Below are 14,860 nucleotides of genomic sequence, written 5' to 3' on the forward strand. Positions count from 1 at the left end.
TGTTCCCAATTTAGTATTTTGCATAATTAATGACTATAAGTAGAAACTCTGTTCAAAATATGGGTCTGTGCCAATTATATACACACTCTGAGTATATTCCCATTCTTGTGCATCATGGGTTGCCTTTTATTAATGTGGGATATAAGTGATGGTCCAATTCTTATGCAATCTTTGAGCTTTCAGCAGCTGTAGGACTTGAAAGTCCATTTAAGACACTTTCATGTCCCCAATCCTTCCTCTTTAAATGCCCTGATTCTGGCTTCTTCGCATCTGGAGAGGAGGAGAGTCCAATCCAGTTTGGACTTCCATTCACTGACTGCTGACGGATATTAATTGCAGAGTAGTGGTTCTCCATGTTCCAATGGATCTTGCCTGGAACTTTAGTTGAATTCCTTTTTCCAGATACCACCATGGATTCTAGGAAAAAAATATTGCGATGCTTACAGTACTTTTGCACAGGAATTATATTTTCAATTTGATGTTCTACTGAAGAATGAGCTTCCTGCTAAATTGGTGAATACCATCAAGGTCATTGCTTATATTTCAGCCACCCACAGATATGTAGTACAAGATCAAGGTAGCATGTGTTGGACATCTGTCTCCTAATGGGATTCTGGCTCTAGCCAAGAAAGACCACAGTTGCAGCAGTCCATCAAGTGAGACAACCCCCATGTAATTTTTAGTTTGGGGGAATGAAGACCCTTGTCAGCTTGAGCACCAAATGTGTTAGCCTCATTAGTTAGCTTTTTTCAAGTATCACACAGAACCAATTCCAAGGTTAAATAAAAAGGACCAGTTCCAGCATCAAGTACCTCATGAACTTAGATCACTATCTGCCTTTTCCACCTCCTACTCGATGCCAGGATCCATCTCCAAGTGCCATGGTTAGAGCCATCATGTGGATGTCTTATCACAGGTGTCCTTGCTTTCCTTTTCATGGGCCTCGATGGGAGCTGTGACATTTCAATTCAATAGGTTTCTGTAGCTATGAACCTCTGAGAAAAAGTGTTTGGAACCTTGATGCCTGTTGCACCAACTGTCCCCCTTCTGTAAAAAGTTCATTTCCTCCCGGAAGTACTTCACACCTTGGCTGTGCTGCATTTCCCCAGACTAAATGTTATATACCTTTAGCTGCATATTCAAGAACAACAAAAGAGACTTTATCTTTGCAGAGTGAAGCCAACAGCTGTTGGTGGAGATGCAAAGTAGATTGATTTCTAATTGAATGCCCTACTATATTTGTTTTATTTACTATAAATGTGAAATCAAGAAATTATTACAACTTGAATTTAATAAACAGGAATCATATGTGAACAAGATAATTTCTTTTGAAGATGTGAAAGGCTATCTTTGTTGGTTTTTTTTTTTTTAACAGAAAATAGCAAACTGTCACAGATGTTTTCTAGGCTTTATTTTTTCAGAGCAGTTTTAGGTTTACAGAAAAATGGGGTAGATAGTACAAAGACTTTTCATATACCTGCTTGCTGTTACACACATGTCCTCTGTTACTAAGATGTTGTAGTAGAGTGGGACATTTGTTACAATTGATGAATTATACTGATAGATAATTATTTACTGAAGTGCATAGTATACATTAGGGTTTACTCTATGTTGTGCATTCTATGGGCTTTGACAAATGTGTGATGACATGTATTTATTATTATAATATTACACAAAAATGATTCATTGCCCTAAAAATTTCCTGTGCTCCACCAGTTTATCTTTCTCCGATCCCCTAAATTCCTAGTAACCACTGATAATTTATTGTCTTCATAGTTTTGCCTTTTTTAGAATGTTGTATAGTGAGAATCATTCAGTATGTAGCTTTAGAGACTAACTTCTTTCATTTAATAGAATGTATTTCAGCTTTTTCCATATCTTTTCATGAGATAACAGCTCATTTCTCTTTATAGTTGAAGATATGTTCCATGGTTGGGATTTACTACACTTTGTTCACCTATTGAAGGATATCTTGGTTGCTTTCAGTTTGGGGCAATTATGCATAAAACTGTTATAAACATTCATGTGCAGGTTTTGTGTGAACATAAGTTTTCAACTCATTGTGTGAACTTGTTTAAATTTGGATAAGTACTGGAAATGTGTTTGCTGGGTTGTATGATAAGAATTTATTTAGCTTTGTAAGAAACTGCCACATGTCTTCCTAAATAGCTGCACCATTTTTCATTCCCACCGGCCATAAAGGAGAGTTCCTGTTCCTTTCACGGCTATATTTCACATTTGCAATTCTAATTTAGCAATGAAATGTTTAATAAATAGTCAACTGTGTACACAGCTGAAGATGAATCAATTTTAGAGGATAGATATCCTATGTTAGGGTCTATTTATTAGTCACAATTTACCCTGTCTCATTTTGAGGAATAAAATTGTATCTTTCTAATTCAGTAAACTTCCTATAACATGTCTCCTGAAATCCATATTGAAATCCTGCCCCCCTCCAGAGCAATGCATGCTTTTGGACATTTGGTCTTTGCTGGTATCTTTTATTTCCTATGTTCCACTGCAAATTTGGCTAAAACTAGTTTAACTCCATTCATAAAAAAGCCTGCAAGTTATTTTTATTATGAAATATCCTATTTTTAAAGTGAGCTTCAAATAAATATTTTATTAATTGAAATGATTTATTTTAATCTAACTCCATGATTCATAGTTTTATTCTCATATCTCGTACTCAAATATATTGACACTTTTCTCAATAAACTTTGAAATTTTCTAACTCCCTAATGCTGTAAAAAACATATATTATAATTTTCCCAACTGGTTTGGCTCAGTGAATAATAGTGTTGGCCTATGGACTGAGTGGTCTTGAGTTTAATTATAGTCAAGGGCATGTTCCTCAGTTGCAGGTTCCCAGCCCTGGTAGGGAGTATGTGGAAGGCAACCAGTTGATGTGTCTCTCTCACATCGGTATCTATCTCTCCTCTCTCCATCTCCTTCTACTCTCTAAAAATCAATGGGGAAAAATATATATATATATATATATATATATATATATATATATATATATATATATATAATTTATCATTGTGCACTTTATAAATTGAATTTTTTTATTGTTTTCTTCACAGAATGGTATTTAAATACGCATCTGCAACTTTAATTAATTTTAAGTTTGAGCATAAAACTTTAAGTTTTAAGAAAATACTTTCAAAAATGCAAATCATGTAAAAAATGATACAGCTCTAGCTGTTTGGCTCAGTGGATAGAGCGTTGGCCTGTGGACTTAAGGTTCCCAGGTTCAATTCTGGTCAAGGGCACATGCCCAATTTATGGGCTTGATCCCCAGCAGGGGGTATGCAGGAGGCAGCCAATCAATGATTTTTTTCTCATCATTGATGTTTCTATTTCTCTCTCCCTATTCCTTCCTCTTTGAAATAAATAATAGTAATAAATGATATGAATAGTATAACAATTAGAATGACAATAAATCATTAGTTTTCCTATATTAAAATTTGATCTTCCCACTATTCATCATCTGATATATTATTGCATGGATGCTCAGAGATATTTACTTTGGGGTCCAGTGGCTGAGGTATGCTGGAACATCCTCTCTTAATAAAGGACACATTGGCCGAGACCGGTTTGGCTCAATGGATAGAGCGTCTGCTTGGGGACTGAAAGGTCCCGGGTTCGATTCCGGTCAAGGGCATATACCTTGGTTGTGGGCATATCCCCAGTAGGAGGTGTGCAAGAGGCAGCTAATCGATGACTCTCTCTCATCGATGTTTCTAACTCTCTATCTCTCTCCTTTCCTCTCTGTACAAAATCAATAAAATATATTTAAAAAAAAAATAAAGAACACATTGGGCACTTCTGCCACCAAGAAAGAAACTTTATGCTTGGTAAGCATGTTTCAGTTCAGAAGAAAGCATATTCTGCATTTCTTCACCCATTTACTTAATGGCAATGAGGTCTGCCAACTTCAAATTGGACTCAATAGGGAAAGAATTCTGCAGCAAACCCAGGCTGTGAGATACTTATGACTGCTGCTTAAACCATAAAATCAGGCCAGCTCTCTAGTATTAGAGATATTCATGATGAAAAAAGAGGCTTCTGTGAATTTTACAGTTGGCCCCACCCCAATAGGAGGACACAACATAGAACCCGTAGGATTCTCAGACAGAGCCATATATAATTGGCAATTTATCAGAGTACACTGTTTGAGGATCAGCTCTTGGCATGGTAGCACATGCTGATACAGATATCTGGCTTATTTGACTATGGGCTATCAAATGACTTTGTGGTCAAAGATAGATTCTGTTAGACCAATGGTCAGCAAACTGAGGCTTTCGAGCCACATGCAGCTCGCAAACTGTGGTTTGCTGCTCTGTTGACTAATGAGTTTGCCAACCACTGTGTTAGACAAACTAAGTTCTAAAGATGGGTAATCCAAGCAACAAATCATCATAAATGAAAGTGGCACATTTGGGATTGAGCATGAGTAGCACCAGAGGGAATGAGTAAACCACTAAACAGGTGGGCCAGAACTCCATCTGGCCATCCATCCATGATTAAAGGAAAATTACATGAATTCTAGCTTCTGAAGACAGCTCGATAGAAACTCATTAGTGAGTAAGAATGAAGGAACCATGAGTTCAGTTTAGAACATTTAAATTTCAGATTCTTGAAATTCATCCAGATAAAAGTGTTTATTAGAATGAGAGCTATGAAGGAAAAAGAGAGTAGGAAAATGGTTTTCAGGGATTAGGGCGGAGAGCTGAGGAAAATAGAGAGAGGATGATAAAAGAATATACAATAAATTTCAGTTATAAGATGGATAAGTCTGAGGATCTAATATATAACATGACTACAGTTGATAATACTGTATTGTATAATTGAAATTTTCTGAGAGTAGAAATTAAGTGTTCTTACCAAATTGGAAAAAAAAATAATATGCATAGTGGATATGTTAATTACAATGTGTATGTATATCGAATTATCATGGTGTTCACTTCTAATATCTCACAATTTTGTAAATTTCACCTCAATAAAACTGGATAAAAAGAATGTGAGTTATAAGTAGAAATCTGAATTGGGTATACAGACTTGAAAATCCTTGGTATAAAGGAAGCAATTGAAAGCATAGAAGCAAATGAAAGAGAAGGAAATATAACATTTCAGCTTTGAGGAACTCTAGCATTTAATGTCTTGGAGGAACAATATTAGCCTGAAAAAGGGACTCAGAATTGCACCCAGGATGTAGTGGAAAACCTCAAAAATAGGGTCATGAGCTAAGGGAAGGGGATTTTGTAAAAAAGGAAGTTATTAAAAGGATCATATGTTGCTAAAAGATTAAGATGAGAATGAAAATGCCCATTGCATGTAATTCATTTAATAGTGAAACAATTGAACACATAGCAGACTGAATTGGATTGATGTGTGTGTGTGTGTGTGTGTGTTTGTGCATTGTATATGTGTGACATGAAATAGAGACAATGAGGATAGTCAACTCTTCACAATCTAAGGAAAGATAGTTACCTTGAAGGAGAGACTGGAAGTGATAATTTCTTACATGGACAGATGTGATTAGGTACTGATAAGAATTCAACTAAACATTTTAATTAATTAAGAAGAGTTGAACGTGACCTTGGATACAGAACCACATGTGGTTCAAAGAAACAAAATGAATTAATTCCTACATATAGCCTCTATTTTTGCTAGGAGAAACATAAATAAGAGTAAGCCTGCTAGTTAAGTCATAAATTCTAATATCAAAATGTTTCATTAAACCACATGAAAGCTTTCAATTTTGTCAATGACACTGGGTTTGCAGTATCATTGAAATAGGAATTTTTAGGGGGGAAAAAGACAGGTTTAGGGAATTTTTAAAATTAAGGGAATCCATGTAAAAAGCACAGGGCTTCAGAGCTACCAAAGTTATATTTCCATAAGACAAGCAAGTTGGGAGAGGCAGCAGTTACATTTCCATAAGACAAGGGAACTCAGAGTAGCAAAACGTCTATATTTGCAAATAAAGAAGGAGGGCCTCACAAGTTTCATGTGAAGTTTGATCTTTGAGCCCAGGAGTTGCTATATTGACCAAATCAAAGTGTAATATTGGCCAGTCAGAGGGGATATTAAGATACAAAAACTGTAGCCTTTATAAACCAGGGGGGCGGGGGGGGGGGGGGAAGAATTTGGTGGGATTCTTTCCCCTTCCCCATGTGGGAGTCTGTAGTTCTTCAATAAATGTTCACCTTTGCTATTCCATCTTCCATCTGTGGATTCATTCTTCCACTCTGATGGACGAAGAATCCAGGAAGCTATCCCGCCCAGGGGAACACCATGTGTTCCAGTCTAAAAAATCCTTTATCATCATTTACAAAACTACATTTGTAACAATGCAGAGAGTCTAAGTGCATCTATTAAAAATAAATGAAATGTAAAGTTTTATATAATGATTCTTTTCAAACAGCTACTTTGGTTATATAATTTAATCATTATTCCTTTTTTTTCTGACTTCATTAATTCTTTCAATTAATTGTTTTCCCCATTGTTAAAGGCAGAGTATAACAAAAATTTCTTTGTGTTTTCTTTTTGTTAAGACTCACCCATAGATATTTTTCCCCATTGATTTTTAGACAAAGTGGAAAGACAGAGAAACATCAATGTGAGAGAGATACATTGATTGGTTTGCTCTCACATGCACCCCAAACAGGGCTGGGGATCAAGCCTGCAGCCAAGGTACATACACTTGACCAGAATCAAACCTGGGACCCTTCAGTCCCATGGCCAATGCTCTATCCACTGAGCAACACCAGTTAGGTTTATAACAAAACATTTCTAGCATAATATTTACAAATGATGTTTAAAATCTCAGAGCTTGAGGCAGACTGTCAGGATTTGTTTCCTAGAAGGTATTAGAATGTATAATTGTAGTTTCTGGTGACAATTAGGAATGAAGACTTCACTAAGATGGCAGCAGAGTCTCCCGAAAGTTTATAGAGACAGGTAAACCAGTTCATTAGATGCTTCCATCCATAACAGGAGAAGCTGGACTCCAAGTTAAGAAAAGATGATATTGTGGTCTGTGTCTACAAAAAGTATATCAGGTACACTAAATTTTGGTGAGTTGATGTTTTAAAAATTATTTAGGATAAAAGTGTCTGTTAAGGATTGCTGAAAAAATGTCATTTTAAAGAATTAAAAAATGGGCATACAACTAAGGCTAGAGGAGTGAGGAAGTCCTTTTCAGTTCCTGTTATCTTACAATTTTATTCTGAAGGAAACATGTTTTCATATTTAAAAGGGGAGGGTTAATAATGGTCACTGGGATTCAGAAGCCTGCAAACCTTGAGAAGATTGTGTGAGAAACTGGTCTGTTCTGCTCACCAAGATGAGCATACCTTTTTACTGAGACTCAAAAAGATGAATTCCAACCAGTATCAGTGCTCTTCAGGAATATATTACAAGGACACTGGAAAATGCAGATATAAGCTTCCTTTATGAGATTATATTTTTTCTTTTGGGGGAAATAAGCTAGAGAGGGAAAGTACAATTTTTTTTACATATTCTCTTAGAAAACTAAACAAAACCTTATTTTTGTCAATAATTATTATTATCTGCAAAATGTGTTAGTATTCCATGTTGCCAGAGAGAGAATACACTTCTGTTTCGTCAACATTTAGAGCAGTGGGTGCGTTAGAAATAAACCCCTACTTCTGATGATGTAATAAAAGATTGAGCCCTTGTTATAGATCAGGGTGGTTAAAATACACATATTCCTTATGGAAATGATTTAACAAAACTTGACACCCTGATTTTCCTTAAAAAAGCTAAGGAGGCAGGATCTAAGTGAAGCCATGATTTGTTTTCTTGCATCAGCTACAAACAGTGTGACTGACCATCACAGTAACCTGCATCAAAAATTCAGGGAAAAGTTGGTTAGAGGTGAGGTTCTTGGTTCCACTTTTGCTTTTTTTACTTCACTCAAATAAAGAGCTTTGCTTTAAATGTCTAGATAGTAAGAGTACAAATTTATATGCCTGTGTGGATAAATTAGGGAGGAAAGAAGTCAATAATTATTGATGATTATTATTGTATATAAAAATTTCTGTGATTGGAATTGTGGCAAGTTCTGGATTTCCATAGCTTGTCTACTAGTCCTTAGTCATTCTCAAGAGGGCTTGCATTGCCCACCCTGCATTTACATCATCTGCAATTCAAGACTTGGATCACTTCTCTTATTCTTCTGAATCAGAGCCTTAAAGAACAAGTAACTCTGATTTTAAAAATCATCAGGAAGGTGGATTTCATAACATTAGATCAGCTGGTATTTTGTGATCTGGAATACATTTACTGCAGGCATCATTTACTTCATTGATTTCAACCAACATTGGGTGAGCACCTACTTTTTTGCCAGACACTCTTTTAATTACGGTGTTTCAGCTTTGATTCAAACACGAAATACCCCGTAGAGCTTGGATTCTAAGCATTAGTGACAAAATATGTTTTGGAAGTAAAATAAAAGGACAGTAATCACTGAGAAGTCAAATTTTCTTTTATTAAACCAACAGACCAAGGGAATGTCAGAGTAGAAAGCAAGTATTTGACAAGGCTTTTTATACATGTCTTGTATATAAAGCAGGGACATAAAAGACTAAAATGTTGTATAGTTGGGATAATATTCAACAATTGCAATTAAAGAAAATAATTTCTGAATAGCAGCCATAGAGAGATTTTTAATGACTTTTTTTAAAGACCTGTTTTAATCAATATTTTATAGCAATTTTTAATGTATTTTATGTTGAAAAAGAGAATAAAAGTAAAATGGCATAAAACATAAATATAAAAATAGATTAATATGAATGTGAAAAAATGCCTTAGAAAAATTTGGTTTAAAAATAGGTACACACATATAAGAACCTTCCCATGAGTGCTTCCATCTCTCCCCTTCCAGGTGTGTTATACACTGGCACGTCTCACTTTCCCACTGCTTACAGAATGATAAGCAAAGCCTAGAGGAATTGAGGAACCACCTTTGGATTATGGAAAAATCAAAGTTGACATTCTAGCCTCTACTACATATCTCAGCCATGTTAGATGCAAGAAATGATTTATTATACTAATTTTCTTAGGGGTTTTATCATTATTATTAATTTTCACATTTTCTTCTCCTCAATATGTATTTATGGACAGAAGTCATTTTTTACCTCCAGTGTTTAAAAAATTTGGGGTTTTTAATACATTTTCTGAGTGAATAAATGTGTATGATGATATCCTATTTACAGATTATATAAAGTTTAGAGAAGAGTAGACAGTTTGAATAAAAGAACCTAGCAATGATATAATACCTAGTAGGGTAGCACCAACAGGGTAAACTGTTGTAGGAATTTATGAGTATCTAGAAATGTTCAAGATCAAATGGAGCCAAAATAGGACAGAGGGCATGTGAATGACCTGCACAAATGATATACATTGGCATTGGGGATATGCTTAGTCATTTTAGCCATGTGTAATTCCATTAAGAGAAATAAGTGGATTTAAGTGGGGGAGGAAAGGGTTAAGTTCTTAGAAATACAAAGCATGAAGCATTAGTCTTGGGTTAAACCCCAGATTTTGAGAAATGTTAACTTGCCAAGGACTACATCAAAGTCAAGCATGAGTTATTAGACACAGATGTGAAACAAGAAAGTAGAAGCAGCTGCTCTTGAGTTTGCCTGGCCCAGTGGAGGCTTTGGCAGGGTGACATTTTCCTTTTGTTGGAATTGTATGAAAGGATTCATAGAAGGCAAATAATCCTAATATGTAACGTTTTTATAGATGATTTCTGAAAATGGCGTTTCTGTCCTTGATTAAGAGAGCAGGCTGTACATGGGGCAGCATTTGGGTAGTTTGTGAAAATAAAGCTCATGTCCAAATGCAACTAGGATTCTTGCTGATATTAATTGAGATAATGGACCATTGTGAAGATATTTCTTAAACAAGCTTTTCTTATGGAATTTATTGCGTTAACATTGGATAAAATTATTTATGTGTGTGTTCACCACTCAAGGCAAATCTTCTGTCACCATTTATTCCCCTTTTGCCCTCTTTTACCTCCCCTCACTCCCTTTCCCCTCTGATAATCACCATACTTTGTCTGTGTCTATGAGGGTTTTATTCTCTTAATTGTTTAACCTTTTTCTGATAAGGGATTAACATCCAAAATTTATAAAGGACTTATAAGACTCAACCAAAATAAAATGCAAACAATTAAATTAAAAAAAAAAACCAACAACAGGCAAAGGACCTGAATAAAACCCTTCTCCAAAGAGGACATACAGGTGGCCAATAGACATATGAGAAGAAGCTCAATGTTACTATCTTGAAGATTTAATCAGATAATGGAGGCAAGAGATTTCCCTCTGTATCTGGCACAAAGAAAGTTCAGAATCTTATCTCTATTACTAGTGGGTTTCTCTTTCCATGCTGTAGGGAAGAGACTAAGTCATAAATGCAAGTTCTTTGATACATGCCTTGGACTAGGAGTGTTATAAAAGAAAACTTATAAAAGAAAACTATTTAAAACTAGAACCAGTTGAAGCATAGTAAACTCCATCATGAGTAAAAACTGCTTTTAAAATTTTAACCCTGCTACTTTGGCTTCTGTAAACCATTGTTTGCTTAAATAATAGGGAAAATAAGACTACTCCCATTCCAGAGAGACCATAAACTATGTCCCAGATGGAGTTGTTAGTGCTGGCACCAGGCCAGGCCTTGAGATATGGTCTCATGGCCCCTTCCCACCATGCAGGGCTTCTTTCTCAGAAGGTCTGGAAGTCTCATTCCAAATTTGGAAGACAAAGAATTAAAAAAGTAAAAATAGAGCTTCCACCATGTTTTGCTTAGACTTTGGATACAATATTCTTCTAAGCCTGCGAGTATAATAAAGGATTCTGAAATTTGGCTTATTAAGGCATCTCATGTCGACTCACTGATTTATAATATAACACAATGAAGGTATATAATTTTAGCTTTCTTAATAATAATGATTCAGGGAGGACATACTTGCCAATGTTATCATCGATAAGGGTTTTTTTTTAAAAAAATATATTTTATTGATTTTTCACAGAGAAGAAAGGAGAGTATAGAGAGCTAGAAACATCAATGAGAGAGATACATCGACCAGCTGCCTTCTGCACACCCCCCACCAGGGATGTGCCCACAACCAATGTACATGCCCTTGACCGGAATTGAACCTGGGACTTTTAAGTCCACAGACTGATGCTCTATCCACTGAGCCAAACCGGTTTCAGCTACCGATAAGGGTTTAATCTCCAACATTTACAGGGAACTCATGAAACTTAACAAAAGGAAGATAAACAACCCAATCAAAAAGTGGGCCATGGGCCTAAATAGATACTTTTCAAAAAAAGACATAAAGAAGGCCAGAAGACATATGAAAACATGCTCAAAATCACTAATTATTTAATAAATGCAAATCAAAACCACAATGAAGTACATCTCACACCTGTCAGAATGACTATCATCAACAAATCAACAAATGAAAAGTGCTGGCAAGGATGCAGAGAAGAAGGAACCCTCCTTCATACTGGTGGGATGCAGACTATAGAGCACAGTCTGGAGTTTCCTAAAAAAACTAAAAATGGAACCCCCATTTGACCCAGCAATTCCACTTCTAGGAATATATCCCAAGAAGCTAGAAACACCAATCAGAAAGGATATATGCACCCTTGTGTTCACAGCAGCACAATTCACCATAGCTAACATTTGGAAACAGCCTAAGTGCCCATCAGCAGATGAGTAGATTAAAACACTGTGGTACATCCACACAATGGAATGCTATGCTGCTGTAAAAGGAAGGGACTCCGACCATTTGCAGCATGGATGGAACTGGAGAGCATTATGCTAAGTGAAACAAATCATTCAGAGAAAGATAAATATCACATGATCTCACTCATTTGTGGATTATAATGAACAATATAAACTGATGAACAAAAACAGATCCAGAGACAGAGAAACATCGATCAGATGCTCAAACCTCAGAGGGAAGGTAAGGGAGGGTGGGGTTAAGGGGAAAGATCAACCAAGAGACTTGTATGCATGCAAATAAGCATAACCAATGGACAGAGACAACAGAGGCTGAAGGTAAGGGCAGGATTGAGGGTGTGAGAGCTCAAGGGGGAATAACCACACATTTATAATACCTTAATAAAAAAAAGTAAAAAAAGACTAATACAAGTATAATTGAGGAAAAGAGGTATTTAAAATAAAACAGTGAGACCCATTAAAAAATAATACACTGAGTGGCCAGATTTTTTTAATCTCTGAACACATAATAATCTAGCCACTCAGTGTATATTCTATATAATAAAAGACTAATATACAAATTGTCCCCTTGACCAGGAGTTAGACCAGTAGGCAGGTTGGCCAACCGCCATGTCCCCTCCCTTGGCCAGGCTGGCTGGACCCCACCCATGCACAAGTTCATGCACCACCGGGCTATATATATATACACACACACACACACACTCTGTGGCCAGATTATTATGTGTTCAGAGATCATAATAATCTGGCTACTCAGTGTAATGATCCAATATTGGCTCATCATTACAACAAATGTACCAAACTAACACTATATATCTTATATTAGTATAGAGTGTGTTCATGGGAATAGGTGGAAACTTTCTGTACTTTACGCTCAATTTTTCTGTAAACTTAAAACTGTTCTAAAAGAAAAAAATCTGATAAGAAAACAGTGAATATGATGGACCAGTTCCCACCTTCATGGAATTTGTATTATGGTGAAGGGAGATAAAGGATGAATAAGAAAGATGTATAATGGTGATAAATGCTATGATTTAAGAAAAGTATATACTCTATCTTGATCAATGATGGGTTGGTGCTGTTAAAGAAGGCCTCTCGGTATATTTAGATTGGACTAAGATCAGCTCTTTCAGAGACAATAAAGCTTATGTCCTTGAATTTTCTTCAAAGCTACATATTCAACATGAGTTTGAGAAAATCTGGCTTAAACAAAACACTAACTCACCAGTTGTGTTGCTTCTTCATCTACCTATTTCCACTTTCTGAAAGATCAAGAGTGATCCTTTGACAGTCTCAGTTGGGATTACATCACTTTCCTGCTTTAAAATCTTTGCATGACTTCTCAGTTAGAATAGTACACCACAGTCCGGCAAGACCTCCAAAGCCTTTTGCTCTATGGCCTTTGGTCCCTTTCTGCCAACTCAATCTCACCATCTCTTCCTTTTGCTCCACTAAATGCCATCCTTACGAGGTCTCCTCAGGATCCCCCTTTTTTCCTAAATATATAAAACTCTTTGTGACTTCAGGGTCTTTGAACTTGCTAGTTCCTCTTTTGTCCAAGTGCTTTTTAAAAAAAATTAAATTTATTAGGGTGACATTAGTTCATATAATTCTACAGGTACAAGTTATTGCTCTCATGTTTCTGGATATTTTTTTTTCTTTTTTAATGCACGTATGGCTATAGGGAGAGTGTTTTTCATAGAAATTAAAAATCAAGTGAACCTGTTCCTAAATTTATGGTGTTTCCTCCCACTGTCTACAGTTTATTTATGTAAATGTCTATGAAATAGTTTCCTTGGTAACCAAAAGGTGTCTGGATCTGAGGCTGCACTGCAGGCTCATACTTTTAGGCAGCAATTGCTTTGAAAAAATAATTGTTTAATGGAATATTCATTAAAAACATAAAAAAACAAATACCAAATTGATTCTAGAACAAGTCTTGCTAATATTTTTTCACTTAAACATTTTAGCTTCTTGCTATACTAGATACTTGTGTACTTAGCTACAATTCAGGAGAATTTATTTATTTATTACAGATGCCATTTTAGGAAGCTATGGTTTAAATCAATTCCCATTTCCAAATTCATTTACAATGAACTGCAAAATTCTATAGCTATTGCCTATGCTTAATGATACCAAATCACAGAATAAACAAGACTAGATTTGATGGGTCTTCCTGTGCCAGGCTTCCCCAGGCAAAGTCTAAGATGAATGTTAGAGGTAATGAAAAATTGATTTTCATAGAATCAAATAAGTTGTGAACAGCAGCTGGTTATCATTGTTCATCATGAAGTAGCAGCAGAATGTCTTCATTCTGATTTATAGCTTATCTATGTGACCCTATTTCATAAAAAAATTTAAACAAAACCTCCTGCTGAATTCATCCATTTTTATTCAACTGTGACTTCTCTCGTCCACCTGTTCCCTTGACTCGGCCTTTTTGTCACACTGTTTGTTATCTGAAATATTTGTTTTTTAATGACTTTTAAAAATGCGACCACTTCAGAAATCATGTCACATTCATGAGATTATAAAAATACAGTCTACTACTGGAGCTAACCAGAGGATGAAGCAAGGTTAGTGGGTAGAATCTGATAATGGCAGGTTAAAGATTATCTTCTTTGAAACTTTAGCAATCATTTAAATAGATACATTATTTCCCCCCCCCCCCACCTCCCTATTCAACCTCTTATCAATTCCATGCAATTTAGTTAGTAACTTATAAAGCTTCGTTAAGTTTTATATCCTTCTGTTTTTCTGGACAGTTTCTCTAAAACATTATAATCAAATGGACTGTTTCCCTTGCCAGGAACATTGGAAAGACAGCTTGTCTGGTGTTTCTATGACATCATCACTTTCTCTTCCCACCCCTATCCCTTTCATGCCATGAGTTGTTATTGACATGCCTTGAATAGTCTGTCAAAATTAGCAAATCACTAGATCCTAGACCCTTTATGACTGAATTAAATGCTTTAATGACAAGCACTGCTTTCCTTCTGCAGCATGCATTGTTCTCATAATCTGACACTAGCTTTTGAGGTTAACCACCAGAAATTAAAAGATAGAACAAAAC

This window comes from Pipistrellus hanaki (genome assembly GCF_964339955.1).
Source record: "Pipistrellus hanaki genome assembly, chromosome: 4".
NCBI classification, from domain to species: Eukaryota; Metazoa; Chordata; class Mammalia; order Chiroptera; family Vespertilionidae; genus Pipistrellus; species Pipistrellus hanaki.